General features: G+C 46.9%; 1 pseudogene across 1 annotated transcript in view; it reads right to left on the bottom strand.

The window, feature by feature from the left end:
- Positions 1-24897, bottom strand: part of LOC144694129 (alpha-1,4-N-acetylglucosaminyltransferase-like) — a 62508-nt pseudogene that overhangs the window by 16582 nt on the left and 21029 nt on the right. The window contains exon 2 of the transcript XR_013579649.1: positions 9527-9987. The product of XR_013579649.1 is annotated as an alpha-1,4-N-acetylglucosaminyltransferase-like (transcript). The remainder of the gene's footprint in view (positions 1-9526; positions 9988-24897) is intronic.

The following is a 24897-nucleotide window of genomic DNA, read 5'->3' as shown; positions in this document are numbered from 1 at the left end:
CAGGTAAGCCCCAACTTCTGCACATCAAACTTGTCAAGATGAGTTCTGCACTGGCGTGCTTTCCCGAGGCGTGGGTGTATGATCTAATGGGGTGGGGGGAAGCATTTGGCAGACAGGCCTAATAATGATACACTGGTGTATTAAAATGAGATTCCCGATGTCCAATTCTGGGGATGCGGCCCACCATCGGAGGGCTGAGCGGACAATTATGAAAGCAATCACATCATATTGTCTACTCATGCCACCAAACACGTCCAATGCCAGCGGGCACGGAAAATCCCGGCCGATGTTTCCCCTGGCTGGAGGTCTAGAACAAGGGGGTCACAGTCTCAGAATATTGGGTAGGCCATTTAGGACTGAGATGAGGAGAAATTTCTTCACTCAGAGGGTGGTGAACCTATGGAATTCTCTACCAAAGAAGGCTTTGGAGGCCAAGCCACTGAATATATTTAAGAAGGAAATAAATATGTTTCTAGGCACTAAAGACGTCAAGGCGTATGGGGAGAGAACAGGAGTATGGCATTGAGATGGAGGATCAGCCATGAACATATTGAATGGTGGATTAGGCTCAAGGGGCCGAATGGCCTACACCTCCTCCTATTTTCTATGTTTCTATGGATCCTGAACGCCTTGTAAACCACTTTCTCAAATGGCGGCGACTCAAAGCCCACAGAGCTGCACAGAGAGAGGAGACAAAATAATTAACACATAATAAAAGATGGCAGGGCAGCTTATGTGTTACAGCTGCAGAATAGCTGATGGGCACCAGTGTGATCTAAGGCAACCACATCTGCCGTAAATGTCTGTGGCTCGAGGAGCTCAATTCAGAGCCAATGAACTGGAGGCCTAATGACAGATGCTGTGGTGTATCAGGGAGGGAGAAAGATACCTGGACACTTTGTTCCAGAAGGCAGTCACACCCCTTAGGCTAAGATCATCTGAATTGGTCCTTGATCAGGAACTGGAGAGAGTGACTGCAAGTCAGGTAGGAATGGGGATCAGGACGGTAGAAGTAGAGGAGCCTCAGCTCTTGCAATTGTCCAATAGGTTTGAGATTTTGCTGCTGGTTTGGGTGTGAGCAATGTGGATGAGAAAACCGACCATGGCACCATGGTACAGGAAGCTATTCATGTGTGGGGAGTAAATAGGATTCTTGTGGTAGTATGGGACAAGAAAGTGAGGGAATACACACAGTATTCTGCAGCTGAAAGTGTGAGGCCAGAAGACAGTGTTGCCTGCCCTGTGCCTGGGTTTGGGATATCTGCTCTGGGCTAGAAGTGGATTTGGAGTGGGAGGGGAAGTATCCAGTTGTTGTGGTCCACCTGGGTACCAAAGACATAGATAGGACCAGGAAAGACTTTCTACTTGGGATTATGAGCAGTGAGGGATTAAGAAGCAGAACCTCAAAGGTAACAATCTCTAGATGATTAGCTGTGTGTCATGAAGCTACTAATGTATATACTATTATTGGAAATTATTTTTCTTTTAAAATAAAGGTTTAGTTTGTGAGTGTGTCTTAATTGGATTAAAGCCAGCTAGTCTGGGTGCTTTGATGTATGCTAGCTTTAAGATGTAAGAGAGATAGAGTGCATTTGCATTTTGTTGAATAGAGCATTCAAGAAGGAGAGTGAAATGTGGCACCTAGCTAGCAGTGACCAAGCAATGTTTATATTACTAATGAAATTGGTATTATGAAAGGGGTTTTATTGTTAGAAGAGGTGGAGTTCAAAGGGGCTGGAAATACAATGAAAATTTACATTCAAAGAGATGTGTTGGGTATAACAGACAGCAATCTTGTGTTTACAGGGCAGAGGTATGGAACATCAAAGCAGCTGTAAACTACCACTGTGTCTGCAAAGGAACCAAAGTGAAAGGAACCTCATTTTGAATTTGTGAGATGAAAATGCTTACCTGGTGTCTGCTTAAAGTCTATAGGTTGCTGTTGCCTTGTTGGAGGTTAGTTTTGGAATTTGTCAAAAATTATGATAGCATAATTTGTAGCCATGTGTATATATTTAAGTTGTGTAAATTAATAAATGCTTCATGTATTTTGACACAAAACCTCTCAAGAACTGATGGTCTGATTCCAGAATTTAGAGCTGCATCTCAAACATATCACTTAAAAATATAAGCTAGGACAGTTGTTTAAAGTTTCCCTCTGGGATTTTTAAATAACTCAGCTTTACCAACTGCTATGTCGTAACAATTGGGGGCTGTAGCAGGATAAAAGTATTTCTAATTCCTCGATTGGCTTGGAATTGGTGAATCTTAAGGTTACGAGTACAAGAAGCACTTTGAATTCAGGAGTTGGTGAGATATTTTAGAAATGGTGAGACTGCAAGATGGCTTTGGCAATTGCTAAGACTTGTATGGGAGTAGAAGATATAACTCTGATTGAGTTGGAAAAAATAACCAAAAGTAAGCTAACAGAGTTGGTAGATAAGTTAAAATTGGGGTTACCTGAGGGTGCTAGGAAATCAGATATAATTAAAAGCACAGCACAGCATCTACAGTTGGAAGTGAAACCTGGCACTAGTGAGTCACAGCTGGAGGTAGTGAGACTTCAGTTACAAATGAAGACACTTGAATTTGAACAAGCAAAGGAACTGAAAAAGCATGAATTAGAAGCAAAGGTCAGAGAAATGGTTTTTAAAAGGGAATTAGAAATTGGGAAGATAAGGAAGGAGGAAAGAGAAAAAGAAAGAGAGAAGGAGAATTCCAACTGAAAATGTTGGCAGTTAGAAATGACACTTCAGTAGGTGAGGAAGGACTTATCTCCAGAGCAGAACCCAGTGGGAAGATTTTTAAATTTGTACAAGCTCTGAGGAAGTTGGAGGAAAAAGATATTGAAGCATTCTTTATTTCATTTCAGAAGCTAGCTAAACAGATGAATTGGCCACAGGATAACTGGACTTTATTATTACAGTCTAGGTAGTTAGGTAGGGTACATGAGGTATATGCTTCGTTATCAGAAGAATTGTCGGTGAATTATGATGTGGTGAAAAAGGCTATTTTGAGCGCATTTGAATTGATTCCTGAAGCATATGGGCAGAAATTTAGAAAAATGAGAAAACAGCCTGGGCAAACTTATACTGAGTTTGAAAGAATAAAACAAAGTAATTTTGATCGATGGGTGTGGGTGTTAAAAATAGAAACAACGTATGCAGCTCTTAGGGAAGTAATTATTTTGGAAGAATTTAAAGTGTCAATTCCTTCGGTAGTGAGAACTCAGGTGGAGGAACAGATGGCTGATTCTGTAAGACAAGCAGCAGAGATAGTTGATGATTATGAGTTAGTTCATAGAGCTAAACATTTTTCTCATCACTCTTTCAAATTGGGAGAGGATGAAAAATGGGAAGGTGAAAGGAAGGTAGGTAGTCAGGGAAGAGAAGGAGTAGGTGGAAGTTCCCAGGAAGTTTTTTTTCTCGGAATAAAAAGGAACGTGCTGAAGGTAGAAGGGACATTTGAAAATTAAGGTGTTTTCATTGTAATAAAGTGGGGCAAACAAGGCAGAGTGTTGGAAATTGCAAGAAAAATCAGATGGAAATTTTGGGTACAGAAAAGCTCTGGAAGCAAAAGTATGGTGGGTTCTGGGGTTCAGGCACAGGGGAAATCAGTGGCTTGTATACAGGTAAAACATGGAGAATCAGTGATAGGTGAAGAAGTGGGAATGTGTTCACAGTTCACTCAAGAGAATTCTGAGGAGCAGGTTGCAGAAATGCTTTAAGATTTTGTGTGTGAAGGAAAAGTCTTTCCATGTGTACAGGGTGGAGTTGGTAAAGGTATTAAAATTTTAAGAGACACAGGGGCTAGTCAATCCTTAATGTTGTGGGATAGTGATATTTGTTGTTCAAAGGGAATATTGCAGTAGCAGGTAATAATAAGTGGTGTTCATGGAGATGCTAAATCTGTTCTGTGGAGGAAGGTAAATTTAAAGAGCAAATAGAAGCATGGTGAAGTTATAGTTGGAGTGATGGAAAAATTGCCAACTGCAGGGTTTCAATTTATTCTGTGTGATGATATAGCTGGATTGCAAATGTGGGTGATGCCTATGGTAGTTGAACAGCCTGTAGAAGCGTTTTCAACAGAGGTGTTACGGAAGGAACATCCTGGATTGTTTTCTGATTGTGTTGTAACAAGATTAAAGGCCCATAGTGAAGAACAAGACGAACAAGGTAAGCAGGCAGTTCAAAGGCAAGAAGAAGGTATCGAAACTCAATTAGCCGGCACTGTCTTTGATAACATTGTTCAAGAGGAAGGAATACAGGAAAATTCAGCTGGAGCATTTAACTCAAAAAGGTTAGTGAAGTTACAGAAAAATGATTTGCAATTGAAACAGTTATATCAGAACGCTTATTCAGAAGCAGAAACAACATTCCAGCAAGTTATTACCTTTGCAACTCGCGGCACATAATTTCAGCCAGCCAGGCACCAGCGCAGACACAATCAAACGTCGGCTAGTGTCCCGGGTCACAGTGGAGAGGGCACTTCACAATTGTTGGAAGAGATGGTAGGGACAGAGAGTGCTGACGGCGCCAGCAGCCGGATGGCTGCAGGGGACCAGACACATGCTGAGTCCGGCACTGATGGTGTGCCTCTGGAGTTGTCACCAATGCAGCAGCTGCAGGACAAGCGGCAGGAATCGCATTTGCATCTGGCAGGGTTGCAAGTGGGAATGCTTCAGTTGGTCTCTGTGGTGGAGGAGTCCAGGCAGAGTGCACGTGAAGGCATGAACCTCAGGACACAGCTTCAGGCTTCCTCCACTGAGAGATTAGCGACTCTCATGGAGAGGGGCTTCGATCGGATGGAGACCCTTCTGATTGGGTTACTCTCTGACCTGCAAGCCCTCACAGCAGTAATGGTCATGGGTGGTCATTCCCAATGTGGGAGAAGTTCTGGGCACCAAGTGTCGGCGCTCGGTGCCCATGCATCTGCGGTGAGCAGGGAGGTCCAATGTGACCTCACGTCGGCGCAGCAGCTGCCTGTCGTCACTGCGAGCTCCTCTCAGGGCGCTCCGGATGAGGGCAGCAGCTCCTCCGCTCCTCTTCCAGTGACCGTTGCATCCGTTGAGGCTGCGATAACTGGGGAGGTGCCAGTTCTGGAACTGGCCACTCCATCCCAGGCGGGGCCATCACAGGCTCCACGGGCCAGAGGACGCCCGCCAAGGTCATCGAGGCCAACAGGACAGCAGAGTCAGCAGGCTGTCTCACAAGCCACTCCGAGCGATGGGGCAGCACCTAGACATAGCACCCGCAAACGAAAACATAAGGTACGTTATGCGCTCCACGGGTATGTCACTGGTGATTTTGTGTTGGCCCTAGGTTAGGGAACAAATAGTTATGTTTGTCATAGAGACATTTCTGCTTTATGTTGAACAGAATAAAGTCCACTTTTCTGACCATGGCTGAGGGTGTTTCCTTTGTGCTGCATTTGTATGTTTCACAGACTTCTCATGAGTGTTTGAGTGGACATTGATGTTTCTGCACTAAGCCCTTAGTTGCAGCTGATGAGGTGGAAGATGTAGCACCTAAGTGCCACGTGCGGAAGCGCCAGGCAATGCTGGTCCTGCAGATCCATGTGTGTGGAGCTAGCTGAAGGTTTATTGGATTAAAGTGTCCCGGGTGTCCCTGCCTCCTTGGTGTAGCAGCGGGTCGGTGCGCTGCCTTCTGTTCTTCTGTTCTTGGATGGCGGAGAGGCGTCATGAGCCACCTTCTGAGGGGATAGCCCTTGTCACCCAGCAGCCATCCATCCAGCCGGGCTGGAGCACTGAAGAGCCTCGGCACCTGGGAGTGTCTGAGGATGTAGGCGGTGTGGGAGCTGCCAGGGTGCCTTGCACAGACTTGTAGAATCAGCATCCTGTGATCACACACTATCTGCACGTTCATGCAGTGGAAGCCCTTCCTGTTGATGAAGGCACCGGACTCACCTGCTGGCGCCTTGATGGCCACATGTGTACAGTCTATAACACCCTGGACACGGGGGAAGCCAGCAATGGCCACGAAGCTTCTGGCTCACTGTGCCTGACTTGCCTGGACGCAGCGGAAGTGGATGAAGGTCAATGCCGTCTGAACAGAGTGTCTGTAACCCGCTTGACACAAGTGTGGACAGCTGATTGGGAGACACCGCAAAGATCACCCACTGAGCCCTGGAAAGAGCCAGAGGCATAGAAGTGGAAGGCAACAGTGACCTTCAGAGCCGCTGGCATGGGGTGTCCACCCACACAGTTAGGGGAGATCTCAGGGCCAATCATCTGACAGATATAGTTGACTTTCTCCCTCAAGAGACGGAGCCTCCTTCGGCACTGCACCTCAGACATATTGAGGTAGCTGCTTCGCCGCCTGTATACTCTGGCAGCGGGATAGTGGCGTCTTCTGTGGCCCTTTCCACCTTGGACAACCTCTTGGCCATGTGCCCCTTGTGCCTGCGCCTGGCCTCCCAAAGGTGGCTCCCCTGGAGGCTGATTGTCCAGTCCTGGCCTCCTCCTTATTCTATCCCTCCCTTCCTCCTCAGGGGAGCTGCCTCCAGTGGAGATGTCAGAACCCATACCCAGGCCAAATGGAGGCCTCCGGAAAGCTGCAGGCCCGAGAAAGATTACTGTCTGCAGATAGGTTTCAAAGTACACAAAAAGCTCTTGGAAATCGATGAGAACTGCTAACAATCACACAGGCAACCTTAAAATACTTTCTGCATTAAATACTTCATGAAAAACATGAACAACCCCCCTGAGTCTACAAATCCTGCCAGTGCATGAGTTTTAATAAAAAATCACCTGCCCGCCTGCCCGTTGGGCCCGTGCACCAACCCGAAGTTCGCATGGGCCCCTCAAAATCCTGGACAATTGGCAAGTTAAGGGCCTTAACGAGGCCTTGAATTAATGGCGGGTGCGCGTCCCATTGCATTGTGCGCCCGCTGACCGAAATATCGCAATAGCGCCCGTTGACATTGGGACGCTCCACGACATTTTAAACGCTGACGTGCGGGCTCCGCCACCCGCATGTCAGCCAGAAAATTCAGCCCTGTGTGTTCGCAGCAGTGATGCACGCAGCATGAGGCTGGTTTGGGGGTTGGGAGCAGTCGTACTATCATTGCGTGAATGATCTGCAGTAGCGGGGAGAGGAGGCACTGGAGGCCTGATATGGCCCACTAGTTGGGGTGCAGCGTGCGCGTGCAGAGTCCATGTGCAAATTGCCGCAATGAATGGTCTTCTCTCTTTTTTAGGAGAATAATGCTCATAATGCGTTGGAGCGTTGTAGGACTGTAGGCGGCCAGGCTCAGCTATAGTTCCTGCTGATGACCTGGCAGATTGAGCACTTAGGTGCCGAGCATGGAAGCACCAGGCAAGGCTGGTCCTGCTGATCTATTTGTGTTGAGCTAGCTGAAGGTTCATTGGATTAAAGACTCCCAGGTGTCCCTGCCTCCTTGGTGTAGTCCTGGATCAGCGTCTACCCCCTCATCATTTTCCTATGCGTGCTCGTCCTCAGAATCAGTGCTGGACTCATCGTTGGCAGCTTCAGACGCTGTGTCACTGATTGTCCACTGCATTCCCCCCTTTCCAGCGCAAGATTGTGCAGAGCACAGCATGCTACCACCATCAGTGACACACGATCTGGGGGGTACTGGAGTACGCTGCCTGAGAGGTCCAGGCATCGGAAGCGCATCTTGAGAAGACTGATGGTTCTCTCCACCACAGCCCTTGTGGTGCCCTGACTCCTATTGTACCGCCGCTCAGCCTCTGTTCTTGGATGGTGGAGAGGCGTCATGAGCCACCTTATGAAGGGATAGCCCTTGTCACCCAGCAGCCATCCATCCAGCCGGGCTGGAGCACTGAAGTGTTCCAACACCTGGGAGTGTCTGAGGATGTAGGCGGTGTGGGAGCTGCCTGGGTACCTTGTACAGACTTGCAGAATCAGCATCCTGTGATCACACACTATCTGCACGTTCATGGAGTGGAAGCCCTTCCTGTTGACGAAGGCACCAGGCTCACCTGCTGGTGCCTTGATGGCCACATGTGTACAGTCTATAACACCCTGGACACGGGGGAAGCCAGCAATGGCCACGAAGCCTCTGGCTCACTGTGTCTGACTTGCCTGGTCACAGCGGAAGTGGATGAAGGTCAATGCCCGTCTGAACAGAGCGTCTGTAACCTGCTTGACGCAAATGTGGACAGCTGATTGGGAGATACCACAAAGGTCACCCACTGACCCCTGGAAAGAGCCAGAGGCATAGAAGTTGAGGGCAACTGTGACCTTCAGAGCCATTGGCATGGCGTGTCCGTTCACACAGTTAGGGGAGATCTCAGGGCCAATCATCTGATAGATGTAGTTGACTGTCCCCCTTGACAGTCGGAGCCTCCTTCGGCACTGCACCTCAGACATATTGAGATAGCTGCCTGTATACCCTGGCAGCAGGATAGTGGCATCTGCCTGCACCTGTACTCCCAAAGGTGGATCCCCTTGACGCTGAATTTGCACTCTTGGCCTCCTCCTCATTCTAGCCCTCCCTTCCTCCTCAGAGGAGCTGCCTCCAGTGAACGTGTCAGATCCCACACCCGGCAAGCTGCAGTCCCGCTAAAGATTACCGACTGCAGAGCGCTGACCTGAAGGTTCAAAGTACAGAGAAAGCTGCTGGAATTTGTTCTGAACTACTGCAGATCACGCAGGCAAGTTTAAAATACTTACTGCAATAAATACTCCACAAAGCAGATTGATGAACCCACTGAGCCCTCTTATCCCACCTGTAGATGAGATTCATAAGAAAGTCTCTTACCGGCTTGCCCATTGCGCCCGTGCGCCAACCCGAAGATCGCATGGACACCTAAAAATCGGCATCGATTGATGAATCAAGGGCCTTAACTAGCCCGTTAATTAATAGCAGGCACGGGTTGAACTTCATCGCGCACCTGCCCAGCGAAATATTATGATGGCGCGCGGAGATGTCGGGAAGCTCGCCTGACCTCACCGTGCATCATTTTACGCGCAGACATGCAGGCCCCCCCGACCCTCCTCGTCAAACTGAAAATTCGGCGCCAGGAGACACGGTGGGGTTGGCAGGTTTGAACAACAATGCAGGAAAACCAAGAAACAAAAATCAACAAGGGGTGGATATAAGGAGAGCTTTGGGCCCACCTGGGTTGTTAGCCAATGGTGGCGATGAAGACATCATCTATAAGGAAGAAAAGAAGAGCACAGATGTGTGCAAAGGAACATCCACAGATTAAGGAGCTGATCATTGCTGGATTCTCTGAGCTGTACACACCAAACTGTGTTCGTGTCTGTTTGGATAGTGAATTTTCTATTAAATTTAGTTACTAAATCTTGTTAAATTTAAATTTGACTCAATAAAGTGAACAGAAAATGACACTGCCCTTTGTGGCCATGGCTCGGTTTATCACTCCACTCAGTACTTTGTTTAAGCTGAGTCTCACAGGATTAATGACAAAACGTTTATATTGTGTCAGAGATGTTATTTTTCAAAAAGACAATTACAACAAATTTGGTCATTAGAAATGTTCCTGATAATTGGTTACCTTTTGATGCCATTCATACAAAGGAGTGTTTTCAAACAGTTTAGTGAGATTCAAGGGTAGAAGGACAACGTTACTTATTGCCGACAGCAATGGAATGCCAGTATAATTAGGCTGTGGATATTGTGATAATTTGCCACTGAATCCTTTCATGAAAAAGTAGACACGTTTGTCTGGGTTTAAACGAGCAGCAGATTCCACTGAACATGCCGCCAATGGTGTTGGCTCAACTTTGTCAGATGTCTCCATAAACATAATCCCAGGTTCCATGATTCGTTTTGGAACATTTCTCTCAGATTCCGTTCTCATCTGTATTATTTCCAAGATATCGTTTCCAACAGACTGATAAGTGTCCACCTTGGAGAATCTGTACAGCACAGCACAAATTGTAATAGCGAGCATGAGCAGGAACCATTTGTACCGGGATCCCATGGTGTGGAGCTGAACTGTTTCGTCAAAAGCTCCTGTGAAACATAAAGATGAAGAATTTTTAGTTAATAATGAAGCAATATATTAGTGATTCTTGCACTGAAATCTATTAGGATTTCATAAAATATATTTAACTATCATGCCATTAATGCCTTGTGGTAAAGTGAAGTGCTATGTACCTTTAAGAGAATGTCGTTAATTGATCATGTGACTGTGTTGACCAATTGCTACACTGTGTGGGCTTCTGTGGTAACTGTAAGTCTAGAGCTGGAGGTGATTGAAGAAGCACACATGGTGTTCGTGCTCTGTTCTTAGTTACAATAAACCACCAGTGTTTGTTCAGTTAATCGGTCTCTCTGCCTACAATGTTTCAAGTACCAACTAACGTGTTAATATCAAGGGCGCACCTAGCGTTCGCCAGACAAAGCGAACCAGATAACCAAAAACATAAAACACCTGCACAAATGCAGCCAAAAAATATTCCTCCGTCACATGGATACGTGAGGCAGAGAAACCAAGAAATTATAGACCTGTTCATCCAACATCTATTGTACAGGTACTTGCAGGGCGACAACACTAGTCACTTCCTTCTGCGTTGAGCACATAACCGTTTTAGTTACACTTTGTCTTTTGCTGCTGAACTAATCTCCTTAGTAGATGAATAATTTGCTTTCAAGTCTGTGAGCTTTAATTTTAGCCAGCAGATTCCTATGCAGAACATTATCAAACATTTCCTGGAAGTTCTAACTAAATGGTTGATCACCTTCCTTGCCCCATGTTTGCCGATATTGTAAACAGTTCTCTCTCTAGGTCTTGTCCCTCTTTCCTTTAAACCTGCTGTCTTCACCCTGTCCTCAAAATAACCCTTGACCTCACCTTCCTTGAAACATGCCCTCCCATCTCCAACCTCACTCTCAGCCCCAAAGTCCTGGATATGTTGTCGCCATCTCCCAACTCTGTTCCCATCTTTCCCAGAACTCCATGGCCTGAGTTCCATGCTTGGCGTGTCAGCCAAGTCGGCGGGAGAGGAAACAGATGTGGAATCCGCTCCCGGACGCGGTCGCATTGCAAACGCGCTTTCATGCTGGATGGCCAATTAACACCCACCCAGCGTGAAACGCCTCTCCTCAATGGTCGGGAAGGGCCGGGCAGGGGCAGGAGCCTGTCATGTGCCGGGTCCAATGGTGACCCGGAGGGTGCTATAAAACCAGCGAAGGCAGCTCCCTGAAGGCTGCCAGTGGAGAATCGTTGGAGTCGGTCCAGGAGACTGGAACAATGGTCTCACCAGCGCTGGAAACATCAGGCATGAGGGCAAGTTCAGTGGGCACTGAGCCCCCCGTTTCTTAGACGAGTGCCCCACGGTCCTCGTGGAGGACATTGGTGTCAGGCGGGACACTCTCGTACCCAGGGATTTAAGGAGGAGGCCACAACAACCTGACCAAAAAAGCCTGGAAGGAGGTGGCAGTCGAGGTCAGCAGCCATGACGTTGTGCAGAGCGCATGGGTGCTGTGCCGCAAAAGGTTCAACGAGCTGCGGCACTCGGCAAGGATGAGTACCGAGTTGGCATGGATCAGGGTGGAGAAGTGTTAACGTCTGGCCATCCCTCCCTGGAGCTCAAGGGCGTTAGAGTCTGAGTGCCAACTGTCACTGACACCGGAGCTGGCCAAGGGAGTGAGCCCTGGCTGGTTGGACTGAGTGCCTGCGGCTCGAGGGCTATGATTTGGATGTGCTCTGCAAGGTGTCCCTCAGCTGGGGTTGGCCAGGCTGCAATGGCGCTGCAGGTAGAGAGTGGACTAATCAATGCTCCTCTGTCCTTTCAGGAAAAGAGAAACCATGACACCATCGAGAGGTTAAGGAAAGCTGGAGGCCCTCCAAACCTCCAAATCATGACGAGGTTTGAAATGGACGCTTTTGAGCTGGAGGCCCACCACCCACCTCGGTCAGCCAGCCGTGGAGAGGCAGGGTCTCTGGTTAAGGTAAGAGTGCAGTACACAGAGGTGAGAGATTTGGATTGTGCAACCATTCTAGTGTAGTTTCTTCATTGATGGGATCCTCAAACCTGGAATCCCCATTGATCATTGAAAGATGATGGCACCATGATGCAGATCCCCATTGTCTCACCAGGGGCACCTGGCATGCACAGTGACAGGGTGATGACTTTAACTAATGACATGTCGTCATTCTCCCTTAGATTCTCAAGCTCACACTCAAACGCAGGACTCTGAAGGGCCACCCTTGACACCAGAGGACCACGGGGCTTAAAATGCACCTGCGTCACACCCCCTTTCTGAACCAGGCACCAGTGCAGATACCAGCACCTCGGTGGGCATTAGATCGTCAGCGAGAATATCAGTGCACAGCGGTGAGGGCATTTCATACTCGCTTCAGGGGCAGGCGGTGGCAGAGAGTGCCCAGGGTGTCGGCAGTCAGGGGACTGCTGGAGACCAGACATTGACCGCAGGTAGTTTGTGCCTGTGTGGGAGATGGATGAGGCACCCAGTATCCCAGTTAGGTGCCCATCCATCAATAGCGAGCAGGGCAGTCCAGAGCGACCTCACTTTCACGCACAACCTGCCTGTCCTCCCTGCAGGCTCCTCTCGGGGCGCTCTGGATGACGGCAACAGCCCCTCTGCCAGTGACCATGGCATCTGATGAGGCTGCGATGACTGGCGAGATGCCAGCTGTGGCACTGACTGCTCTCTCCCAGGTGGGGTCAGCACAGGCTCCACTGGCCAGAGGATGACCACCAAGGTCATCAAGGCCCACAAGACAGCAGAGTCAGCAGGTTGCCTCCAATGCTGCTGCCAGCGAGGGGGCGGGTGGAGAGGGGGGTGGGCGTGGTGGGGGTGCAACAAGACACAGCACACGCAAAGTTAAAGGCACCATGAGCTCAAGATGGACAGTTCACGGGTGATCTTCTGTTCTGCCACGTTTTGATAATATGTTTACTGCTGTGACCATTAACACCATATATGGTTATGTTCAGTTATGTGAGTGTCAACGTGATATAAATTTTGCTTTTGGCTTAATGGCCTGAGTATGATTCACTGGTTTTGTAGGACAGGGCACGCCAGTATCTGATGCTGGATGTGAGTGGTTCTAAACTTCATTGCACAGGCACTGAGTTGGCTTTGTGTTCAACGGAAATGGTCATTTCAAACATTCAGGATGGAGGCGGCACCCCTGGCATGAGGTGAAAGCAGATCTTTGGCAGCCGAGCTGAAGGAGCGCTGGATCAAGGTGCCCCTGGTGTCCCTGCCTCCCTGAAGGATGCAGATGTCTGCCTCCATGTCCTCACCATTCTCCTCACTGGGCTCCTCTTCTGATTCACCACTGGATTCATCCTCTGTGGCCTGTGAAGCTGCCTCAATATCATCTTCCTCCAGTGGGTCCCCCCTTGCCAGTGCCAGATCGTGGAGAGTGCAGCATGCAACCACTATCAGTGATACCCGCGCTGGGGGTATTGCAGTGCACCCCCTGAACAGTCCAGGCATCGGAATTGCATCTTCAGAAGACCTATGGTCCTCTCCATCACCCTTGTGGAGGCATGGATCCTTTTGTAATGCTGCTCTGCCTCTGTTCTTGGGTAGCAAAGAGGCGTCATAAGCTACCTAGTCAACGGACAGCCCTTGTCACCCAGCAGCCATCCATCCAGTCAGGCTGGAGCAGTGAACAGCCTTGGCACCTGTGAGTATCTGAGGATGTAAGCATCATGGGAGCTGCAAGGGTACCGTGCACAGACTTGCAGAATCTGCATCTTGTGCTCATAAACTGCCTGGACGTTCATGGAGTGGAAACCCTTCCTGTTGACAAAGGCACCCGGCTGATCCGCTGGCACCTTGATGGCCACATGTGTGTAGTCAATGGCACCCTGGATGTGGGGGGAACCCAGCAATCACTGCAAAGCCTCTGGCTCGATCAGCCTGGCTGGCCTCGTCCATTCAGAAATGAATAAATGTCATTACCGCCTGAACAGAGCATCTGTCACCAGCTTGACACAACTGTGGACAGATGACTGGGAGACTCCACAAAGATCTCCCACTGACCCTTGGAAAGAGCCGGAGGCACAGAAGTTGAGGGCCACCATGACCTTCAGAGCCACTGGCATGGTGGGAGCTGATCTCAGGGCCAATCTTCTGACAAATGGAGGTCACTGTCTCTCTGGAGAGGCGGATACTCCTTCAACATTGCACCTCGGACATATTGAGGTAGCTGCATCGCCGCCTGTAAGCCCTGGCAGCAGGATAGTGGCATCTTCTGTGGCCCTATATGCCTTGGGCTACCTGCTGGCCCTGCACCCCTTGTGCCTGCGCCTTTCCTCCCACAGGTCACTCCCTTGGAAGCTGCATAGGGACACCTGGCCTCCTCTCTCTTCTGCCCCTCTCTTTCTCCCCAGAGGAGGTGCCTCCAGCAGTGAGCACAAATCCACATTATCAGGGTGACAGAAGGCTGTCTTATACCTGGAAGGGCCCACACGGTCAAAATCCTCCAGGGGCGTTGGAGACACCAATGAGTCCTGAAATGAAGCCTGGAGCTGCTAAGACTGAAGCTCAGAACAAAGGTGAAGCTGTCAAGTCCAAATAAGCAACCAGCAGCAAACTATCTCCTAAACTCCTCACTACTCACAATGGCAATGCCTCTAACCCTTTATATCCTGCCCTTGGATGGGGCATTGTTAAAAGTGGATTGCCCACCTGCTTGTTTTGCCTGTGCAACAAGTGTGAAATCACACAGGCAATGTAAAATCATGAACAATTGCCTTTTTACTGGCCTTAAACAGCCTTTTAATTGTTGGCGGGCGCGGCTCTGACACCCGCGCACTCCTGCCAACCTGAAGGATGCTCGTGTGTGGGATGACATCGGGACGCTCACCTGACATCATCTCCTGCTTTTTCATAACAAAAACAGAATTACCTGGAAAAACTCAGCAGGTCTGGCAGCATCGGTGGAGAAGAAAAGAGTCGACGTTTCGAGTCCACATGACCCTTCAACAGAACTGAGTATAGTTAGGAGAGGGCTGAAATATAAGTTGGTTTAAGGTGGGGGGCGGGGGGAGAGAAGTTGAGGGTGGGGTGGTTGTAGGGACAAGCAAGCAGTGGTAGGAGCAGAGAATCAAAAGATGTCACAGACAAAAGGATCAAAGAGGTGTTGAAGGTGGTGATATTATCTAAGAAAAGTGCTAATTAAGAATGGATGGCAGGACACTCAAGGTACAGCTCTAGTGGGGCTGCTCTCCTGCTCTCCTGCTTTTTCATGTCCGTTCAGGTTGGGTGCGCTCCTGCCTACAAGGTATAAAATTCTCCCCCATGTTTGAATTCCTTCAATCAGGTTTATGACTTTGCCATTGTACCAAAACATGACTTACAAAGTCACAAATGACATCCTACGTGACCTGGGAAAAGGTAAACAATCCCTCGGATCTTCACATATCTGCAGAAGATTGGGAGGTGATCTTGTTGAAACCGTTAAGATTCTCTTCCTGCTCCTGCACCATTACCTCTGGTGTCCTCCAAGGATCGACCCTTGACCCCATCCTGTTTCTTGTCTACATGCTGCCCTTCGGCAAACTCACCCAAAGGCACAGAGTCAATGTTCACATGTACACTGCCAACACTCTGCTCTATCTCACCACGGCCTCTATTGACTCCTCCATTGTTGCTAAATTATCAGACTGCTTATCTGACATTCTGTGTTGGGTGACTAGAAACTTCCCCCAGTTAAACAGGGAAAACTGTGGCCATTGTTTTCGGTCCCCACTCCAAACTCCATTTCCTAATTACTGACTCCATTCATCACCCTGGTAACAGTGTGAGATTAAACCAGTCTGTTGATACCCTTGGTGTCACAATTGATCCTAAGAGAGCTCCCTAAAAAGAGTTTCGACCTCATACTCATGCCATCACTAAGGCTGCTTATTTCCACCTCTGTAACATCGCTCAACCTCTCTCCTGTCTCAGCTCATCTGCTGCTGCTGAAACTGCATTCATGCCTTCATCCCCTCTGGAATCGACTATTCCAACACTCTCCCAATATTCTCCCACATTCCACCCTCTGTAAACTTGAGATCATCCAAACATCTGCTCATGTCTTACCTCACAGCAAGTCGCGTTCCGTGATCCATCTCTGTGCTCACCGATCTACATTGGCTCTAAGACAAGCAATGGTTTCACTTTCAAATTGGCTCTAAGACAAGCAATGTTTTCACTTTCAAATTGGCTCTAAGACAAGCAATGTTTTTACTTTCAAATTTTCATCCCTGTTTTCAAATCCCTTGCCCCTCCCCAAATCTGTGATCTCCTCCAGCCCCAAAACCCTCTGAGATATCTGTTCACCTCTAATTTTGTACCTCCCTAATTTTATTTGCTCCACCATTGCGGACATGGCTTCAGTTTCCTCGGCCCCAACCTCTGGAATAACCTTACTACTCTGCTCTGTCTCTCTGCCTCACTTTCCTCCTTCAGACACTCCTTAAAACCTACCTCTTTGACCCAGCTTTTGGTCATCTCACCTTATATCTCCTTATATGGCTCAGTGTCATATATTTTATAATTCTCCTCTGAACCACCTTGAGACATTTCACTACATTGCTGCTGCTGCTGCTTGTAGCTACTCTTGCCAGGAGCTCTGCTGTCATGATATGCCACTGTCCTTAGTCTTGTACCATCCTCACACATCCACTATAGCTCTCCTGCAACCTCTCTGTGACACAAGCCATCCAACTACACCTAGATCTCTTTCTGCTGCCCACCACTTTGCCCTCTCGAAGAGATCTCTGTAGCTTTTAAGCTCTGATCAAATGGTCAAAATATTGACATTTTCTTTTCTGGATGTCACTTTTTGGAGTTCTTTTCACTCTTACTATTTCAAGTACCTCTTCATTGGTTGTACAGTCTGTATATGGAATTTTTAACATACATCCCAACAACCACATTTCAAAGGCCTCTATTTTCTTCTACAGATCTTTACTTATTGTCCAGATTTATGAGACATACAGCAAGATGGATAGAATGTAGCATCTTATGAGTTTTTGTCTTTGTTGCAAACTTGCGTTTTCTTTATCAACACATCCTTCACCCAAATAAAATTACTCTGGCTATCTCTATTTTTTGGGGCTTGATTTTCCTGACAGTTTTCTCATTAAAAACATCAACCTTTATTTCCAGGCTGCAGCAGCAGTTACATGCTTCCATCAAGCTCCACAGCTACAAGAATAACTCCCACTTTCTAAGGTTCCCTGCACTTAGACCTGATTCAGTCACACTGTCACGTGATCGTATATAACACAATAAGTCTTAACGCTACAGTCATTACACTCCTTAAAGCTACAATTACTGCATTTATCTTCTAACTTACAAATCACATCTACCATCTTCTGTTATCATTTGTCCTAAATAGACAAACTTATCTACTTGCTCCAGAGCGACACCATCAACTTCAATCTTTACTTTAGTTTCTTCTAATGTATTCCTTCTATTTACAATTGTTTTTGGCTTTTTGGTGTTCATACTCAATTTATATTCTAAACTTATATATTTTACCTGATATTTTGTAGGGCGTCATCTGATTCTATAAGTAGCACTATATCAACAATGTACCACAAGTTTGATAGGTTCTTGCCTCCAATTATTACCGTTGGAAGTACATCTAATTCTCTGAATATTTGTTCTGTGTACAGATTAAATAATCTTGGTGGCAGTGCACAGCCTCGTCATACTCCTCCCTTCACTTGAAACCTATCTGATTGTCCATCTTCTAGCCTGATCCTACAGGCTCTGGGTAAATCTCACATCTTTACTGTCAATGTCACAATTCAGCAACATGTCTATTCACTTTTGGTGGTGAACAAGATCAAATGCTTTTTTCATACTTTATGAAGCGTATGTAAATGTTATTTTTTATTCATCTCAGTAAAGTTGCTTTAACATAAGTTGTTGTTATTGTTGTAAATGTAGTGTTCATCGACATTCCCATGTCAACTATTTAGCTACTTCATGAAAAATTCAATTAGATTCATGAGACACAATCTCCCCTTTTTGCAAATTCATGTTGTTTTTCTTTAATCAGCTCAAATTTCTCAAACAGCTCAATCACTCTCTCCTTAGTTATAGATTCCAATGACAAACCACATTAGTTAGACAAACAGGTCTATAATTTCCTGGCTTCTCTCTCTAAACTTTTTTTAAATCATAGAGTTACATTTGCAATTTTCCAACCTAAAATTACAATTTCTGATTTGATAGAGCTTTGAAAGATTATGGCTCACATATTTGCAATTTCCACAACTACTTTCTTTAAATCAATGGCCAGGATTTTCCCTGAAATTGGCAAATTCCAAAAGCAGGCGGGCAAATTAATGTTTGACCAGCTGACAACAATGGCAGCTTTAACACCCCATATCATGCACAGCCTGGTGGAAAAAATTAAGAGGCAAGGGCTTCACATCAAATTGCTGATGGGGCAGCCTCTGATTCACTCACCCCACGTGAGCTCAAGTCTTCTGTAACCCGGGCACCATATTTAAAGGGTGCCCCTGCACAGAGCTAGTATGCTCCAAGGGAGCAAAATCTGGTTAAAAATTCATGGCTTCCAAAGAGAAGAAACATGCTGCCACCAAATTCAGTGACACCTCTCTCAAACATCTACAGGATGCAGTGGAGACCCAGTGTTACGACACAGCAGTTGGTAAAAGTTATTTAAAATCCCAGAGGGAAACTTTAAACAACTGTCATAACCTATATTTTCAATTGGTATGTTTGAGATGCAACTCTGAATTCAGAAATGAAACCATCAAGCCTCAAGAGGTTTTTTATATAAATTAATCAAACATTTATTAATTTAACAAGAAATTAAACACATACATGTGTCTATAAATTACTACCATAATAACTATTAAACATACCCCCAAAGTAACCACTCCCAGGTAAATCTTTCCCAAGGCAACAATAACTCATAGACTTAAACAGAAATCAAGCAAAGCGCATTTTATCCTATGAATTCAAAATGAGGTTCCTTTCAATTTGGCTCCTTTGCACTGTTATAGGACTTACAGGCAGCTTAGATGTTACATGCCTCTGACTTACACACACACAACTCTTTTCTGTATATACCTAGCCTTCCCTTGGAATGCAAATTCTCATTGTTTCACCGGGCCCTCCAGCTTTTTTAGTAATATAAACATATTGCTTGGTGCCTCCTAGCTAGGTGCAAGATTTCATCCTCAGTCTTTCAATGGTTTATTCTACGAAATATAAATGTACTCTATCCTACTGCTTAACATCTCAAAATTACCGTACATCAAAGCACCCAGACTAGTTATCTTTAATCCAATTAAGACACAGACACAGACACAGACCCTACCTCAAGCCCAATTTAAAATAATTTCCAATAATATTATATACATTAATATCTTCATGACACCCGCCACGAAGTCCTCTTCCCCCGCTCTGGGAAAATAACCTCATCCAAGGTGACAAATCCAGCATGGGAGGTGGTGGCAGTGTGGTCAGTGCCAACACCCTATGAAAGAGGACAGGCACCCAGTGCAGGAAGAGGATGAATGATCTCTTCTGTTCTGCCAGTGTAAGTTACCCTTCTCGTCACTCTCAACTCACACACTCACAAACCCATCACACATCCACAGGATCTCACTCACTGCCAGCTCAAGGGACATCACCACTCACTGTCTCAGATACATCTTCATCTCCTTTGCAGATCATGCCCTTATCCTGTCCATGGAACCACTCACCATCCACACATGCCAGGCATCCTTCTCATCTGGCCTGCAGGCATCCTGCTTCCACTCTCTCCATCTGCCTTCATGCAGAACAAGTTGGATCATAACAAAAGGTAAAGGGCCCAGACTGGGGGTGGAATTGACAAACTGAGGTCCTGACTGACCTCAGACACCTAGCAAGCGAGGATGTGGACCGTTCCTGTGCTGACGGTGAGGTCAGCAGTGCTCAACCAAGTGAATATCCTGCAGTGTGACATCCATCAGACAACCAGACTGTGAGTGATGTATCCTGTTTTGCATTCCCCTGCCATGCACGAATCATCTCTCCTTTCTTTCACGAGCACATCTGGGGAGCATCCCAGGGCATCCACGAGCCAGGCTCTCGACTCAAGACCCAAAGACACCTCAGAAGAAGAACCTAATGACACCCTCATTGAAGACCCATCACAGCACTCACCCACGCCCTCTGCCAGCCCAGCGACACATACCTTTGTGAGACCTAGTTCTATAGTAGCCTCAGGGTCACAATCTGGTGAGCACAGTCTGATCCACAACAGGTGAAGGCAGGGACATCCCAGGGTGCCAGCACTTGGAGGATATCCCAGGCTGCTGGTGCCCCAAGGACAGCTGGAGGCCAGGAATCTGCTGAGTCCGAGTCAGATGATGAGCCTCTGGATTCGGTTCTATCTCGGTTGCTGGAGCTGCAAAGACAAGCTCAGGAACATTGGCAAGGGATATCTTCTGCACTCCTCAGGTTACAAGGCACGAAGGAGGAGTCTATCCGCCTTCAGTCTGAGGTGATAGCACCGTCATGTCATTGCATCGAAGTCAACACTGGTAGGATGGCAGCCTATTGTTGCACTTGTCCAATCTCTTAATGCATTATGACCAGACAAACGAATTGGTGCTGACATGTGACACATCTCCCCACGGAGTGGGAGCAGTGCTCTCTCATCGGATTGACGACGGCACAGAATGGCCAATAGGTTGCGTATTAAGGATGCTCACCACAGCGAAAAGGGATACTCACAGATAGAAAAAGAGGGCCTGTCCATCATCTCTGGTGTAAAGAAATTTCACCAGTATTTACGTGGCTGTCATTTTACAATTGTTTCAGATCACAAACCATTGCTAGAATTGTTTATTGAGGACAAGGCTACACCACCCATAGCCTCAGCAAGAATACAATGATGGGCCTTAATTCTGGCGGCATAGAAATACACTTTCGCGCATAGGCCTGGCAATCCAATCGCAAGCGCCAATGCCCTTAGTCATTTTCCCTTACATGATAATGATGAACACATCCCAGTTCCACAGGAACGTGTTTTGCTGTTAAATTTCTTAGATTCCTCACCGGTCTGTGCTCAATAGATCAGAGACTGGACAAGTCAGGACCCAGTCCTATCTCAAGTACAAGAACAAGTACTACATGGTTGGTCACAGGAGCTGGTATCTGACTAAATGAAACCATACTTCAACAGAAGGCATGAAATGACCAGTCAGGGTGGCATCTTACTGTGGGGAGCACGAGTGATAGTTCCTCCAAAGGGAAGGGAGCCTCTTTTAGTTGAACTACACAGCTCCCATTCAGGAATTACCCGATTGAAGGTCATAGCAGGTAGCTGTCTATGGTGGCCAGGAATGGATGGCGAAATAAAGAGTCTGGTAAAGCATTGTGGACAATGTCAGCAACTGCAAAATTTGCCAGTGACAGCTCCGTTACAGCCATGGGGGTGGCCAGGTAGACCCTGGGTGCGGTTGAACATTGACTACATTGGAACCTTCCTGGGAACAATGTTTCTGCTCATTGTCAATGCCCATTCAAAATGTTTGGACACATATGAGGTGCAGTCACCAATGTCGGGTGCTACAATTGAGAAACTATGTCAGAGTTTTGCCATTCATGGACTACCAGAAGTAGTCATTTCCAATAACAGCATGGTATTTATCAGTGCTGAGTTTCAACGTTTTATCAGCCTCAACGGTATCAGTCATGTGAAAACTGCATGTACCACCCTTCCTCAAACGGACTGGCTGAAAACGCAGTTCAAACATTCGAGGCAGTGCTCTACTATCTCTACCCTATTGAGTTTGTACACATGATTATGCTATCTAATCATTCTGAAGTATATATACATGATTACACTATTCAATCACATTCAAAGTATTTATACATGGTTGTACTACCAATCAGAATCAAGACACGTACACATGGGCTCTGACCTTTGCCTCTGTAACTTAAGACTGTTTGTGTCTTATGTCCAATGTTCATCTCTCCCTTTTGGCCCTTGGCAATGCCCATGCTGGCCAAACTTTCGATTGAAAATTCCCCTTCTTGTCCTTCGGATGGCCAGTTGTCAGACCGCCAGAGGAATTCTCAACCACCTGGCTATATAACCTAACATTTCTTTCCTCTGTCTTCCTCCTTGGTTGATGCATGGGCTGGGGAACTGATGCACACCGCTGTTTTGTTACTGCCGGCGCTTGAAGAAATTTTTTCCAGACTTTCCGTTGGTGGCAACAAAGCCCGACAGCCCATAAAAGCATGATCCCTGTTGCTATTGTCATGCCCACCCTGAATATCTTCCAATTCATTAACCTTCTGTCCGTAGCGTGGGTCATAGCTGACTGGGCTAATCTCCTGGCTGATTGAGTAGCTAAGTTCACTTGCACACGCCCCCAGACAGTTTTTTCCCTGGAGGCTCTTACATACGACTGTGCTATCCTTGTAGCCTTAAGCATAGCTAGGCATGCTATTTTACCAGAGGTCTTGCCTGCAAATAGTGTTTCACCCCACCATGGACGAACAGATATTCTGTGGTTCTGCCTGGCAGATAAAAGTCCCCTATGGTAAAAGAATCAGTCACCTGTAGACAGAGACTTGAGTTGGTGGCACAGATTAGGTCCCCATCGAGGAACTCAGCCTCGCTCATCATAAAACACCATTGGGTTGAGGATACCTGAATGGCCTTGAATGCTTCCTGAATTGGCAACGTGGTGAATGTAACTCTACTAGTGTTCGTAAATACCTCTAGTGTTCGGCAGGAGCGCACAATATGGTTTCTTGATTCCTTACAACAATCTCTGGTGCTCATCAGTATTGCGTCCTTCACATTAGAGAGACACCCGTGTGATCCTATGCGGTATACCTATCCCCCTTTGTATACTCCCAGGGACTCAAACCTATGGCTATTCAGGAAGGCCCTGTTTGGGTGATGCTCTTGGGGAATGGCCATGAGGAATTTTATGACTCTGTCATCTACTCCTCTACTATAATTCTTTCGGGTAACTGCACTGCTCTCATTGTCACTAGTTCAAATGGGGGGTGAACCCGGCAGTCCTGCCTGGGGTAGCCCTAAGGCGCATCAGAATATTGGGCAACACTGTTGCCCAGCTACTCCCTGTCTCTTGAATTGCTTTTGCTATTGATGTTTTTAAAGTTTGGTTCATCCTTTCCACATCCCTGAGCTCTGTGGGCGGTAGGGAATGTGAAATTTCTGTTTAATCCCTGTGGGAAAAATTTTGCCCCCATCGTGGGGGGGGAGGGGAGGGGGTGGGGGGGGGGGGTGGGGGGCGGAGTGAGGGAGTGGGAGCGGGCAGGCGCGCCTCCGATCGGCACTCCCAAACAGGGGCGCACCTGTTTTACATGGGCGGGCCAATTAAGGCCTGCCCAGCATGACGTATGCCAGGAAGCGCTATGTGCTCCCTGTGCGAGCGGGGTGGGGACTCCCTTAGCCGCGAGTGCGCTCTTTCGCGCATGCACGCAAAAGAGCGCACAGGTCTCCCTGAGGCTAAGTGCTGCCTCAGGGAGATCGGCTCAGAATTAAAATTTTTAATAGAAATGATAAAAAAATTTCCTTGACATGTCCCCTCATGTGACACTGTCACATGAGTTGGGACATGTCCATAACTTTTATTGAAAGATTTGATAAAAATTTAAATACCCTCATGAAACTTCATCCCGCCCATTGATAAGGTTTCATGCTTTTTCTGAAGCCCGCCAGGGCTCCCAGCCTGCCCGCCTACCTTAAGGTTGGACGGTCTGGTCCATTAATTACCTTAATTAGTTTTTCAATGGCCTCAATAGGCCGTTGACAAGTCGGCAGGTGCGCAGCTGATCCTGCTGCGCCACCGCCGACCTGAAAATTGAAATGACACGGGGTGATGTCGAGAGTTCCACCCGACGTCATCCAGCATCATTTTACACGTTGGCGAGCAGGCCTCGCCCCCCCCGCTCGCCAACCAGAAGATCCTGCTCCATAAGTTTACACATTTCTTTAATGACCACTCCTGTGAAATGAATTCCCTGATCTGAATCCATCTGGGTAGGCGCCACCTCACCGCCGCTCCTTCCAGTCCACCATCTCCTGCTACTGCCCCACATCGGACCTCAATTCGTTAAGCTGTCTACACAACTCTACAATGCATCTTCTTATCCTATCTTTCAATGGCTCAGTATCTTCACTTCCAGTGGCGATTCTCTCTGGGAGCCGCTTAACTCTGTCTGTAATCATAGTGTTAATCCTGTGGTCTTATGTTTTGTAGCTCACAGGCACATTAATATAGTCAGTAATACATCTATTAGCCTTTTTCCAGCTTTCCCTTTACCTGTATCCATCTTGTGGTAAATTGTTGTTATGTAATATTTCTCCTTACCCTTCAATTGCCTCAACTATAGATTCCGCATAGTTTTACTCTAAGGTTGTTTTTTCCTTGACCATGATCATCTTAAGGTTCACTTGAGGTCAGTTTCTCTATGGTCTTGATCATTTAAAATGTTTCCTTACTCTTTAGGCCATATTAACTATTCCATGTCAATGGGGATCTCTGTGTCTAGATACTTGCTTGTCTTCCACTGTGCAGTTCCAATGTCTCGGTTGATGGCCAGATGATCAAATTCACTTCCCTTAAAACAGTTTGTCTATTGTGTCCTCTTTCTCTAACTTTTTCTCCTACTCCTAATCCTTACATCATACCATTTTATACATGCAATAGCTACCATCTTATCTTGTTCAGGTTGTCTGGAGAAACTTTTCAGTCCAATAAAGTATTCTCATAATAGTTTTAAAACAGAAATCAGGCATTGACATGTTTTGCTTCCTTATCTTCTTCTCAAACAACATTTTATTGTCTCAAAATTGTGTCTGGCTCATTTTTTTAGAATTATCCCAGATTCATTGGCTAGAATTTTCCAGCTGCTGTGCAGATGGCG

This window comes from Cetorhinus maximus, chromosome 19 (assembly GCF_964194155.1).
Source record: "Cetorhinus maximus chromosome 19, sCetMax3.hap1.1, whole genome shotgun sequence".
Lineage (NCBI taxonomy): Eukaryota > Metazoa > Chordata > Chondrichthyes > Lamniformes > Cetorhinidae > Cetorhinus > Cetorhinus maximus.
Note: the sequence above shows the minus strand (reverse complement) of the source record. Positions and strands in the feature narration are given on the sequence as shown.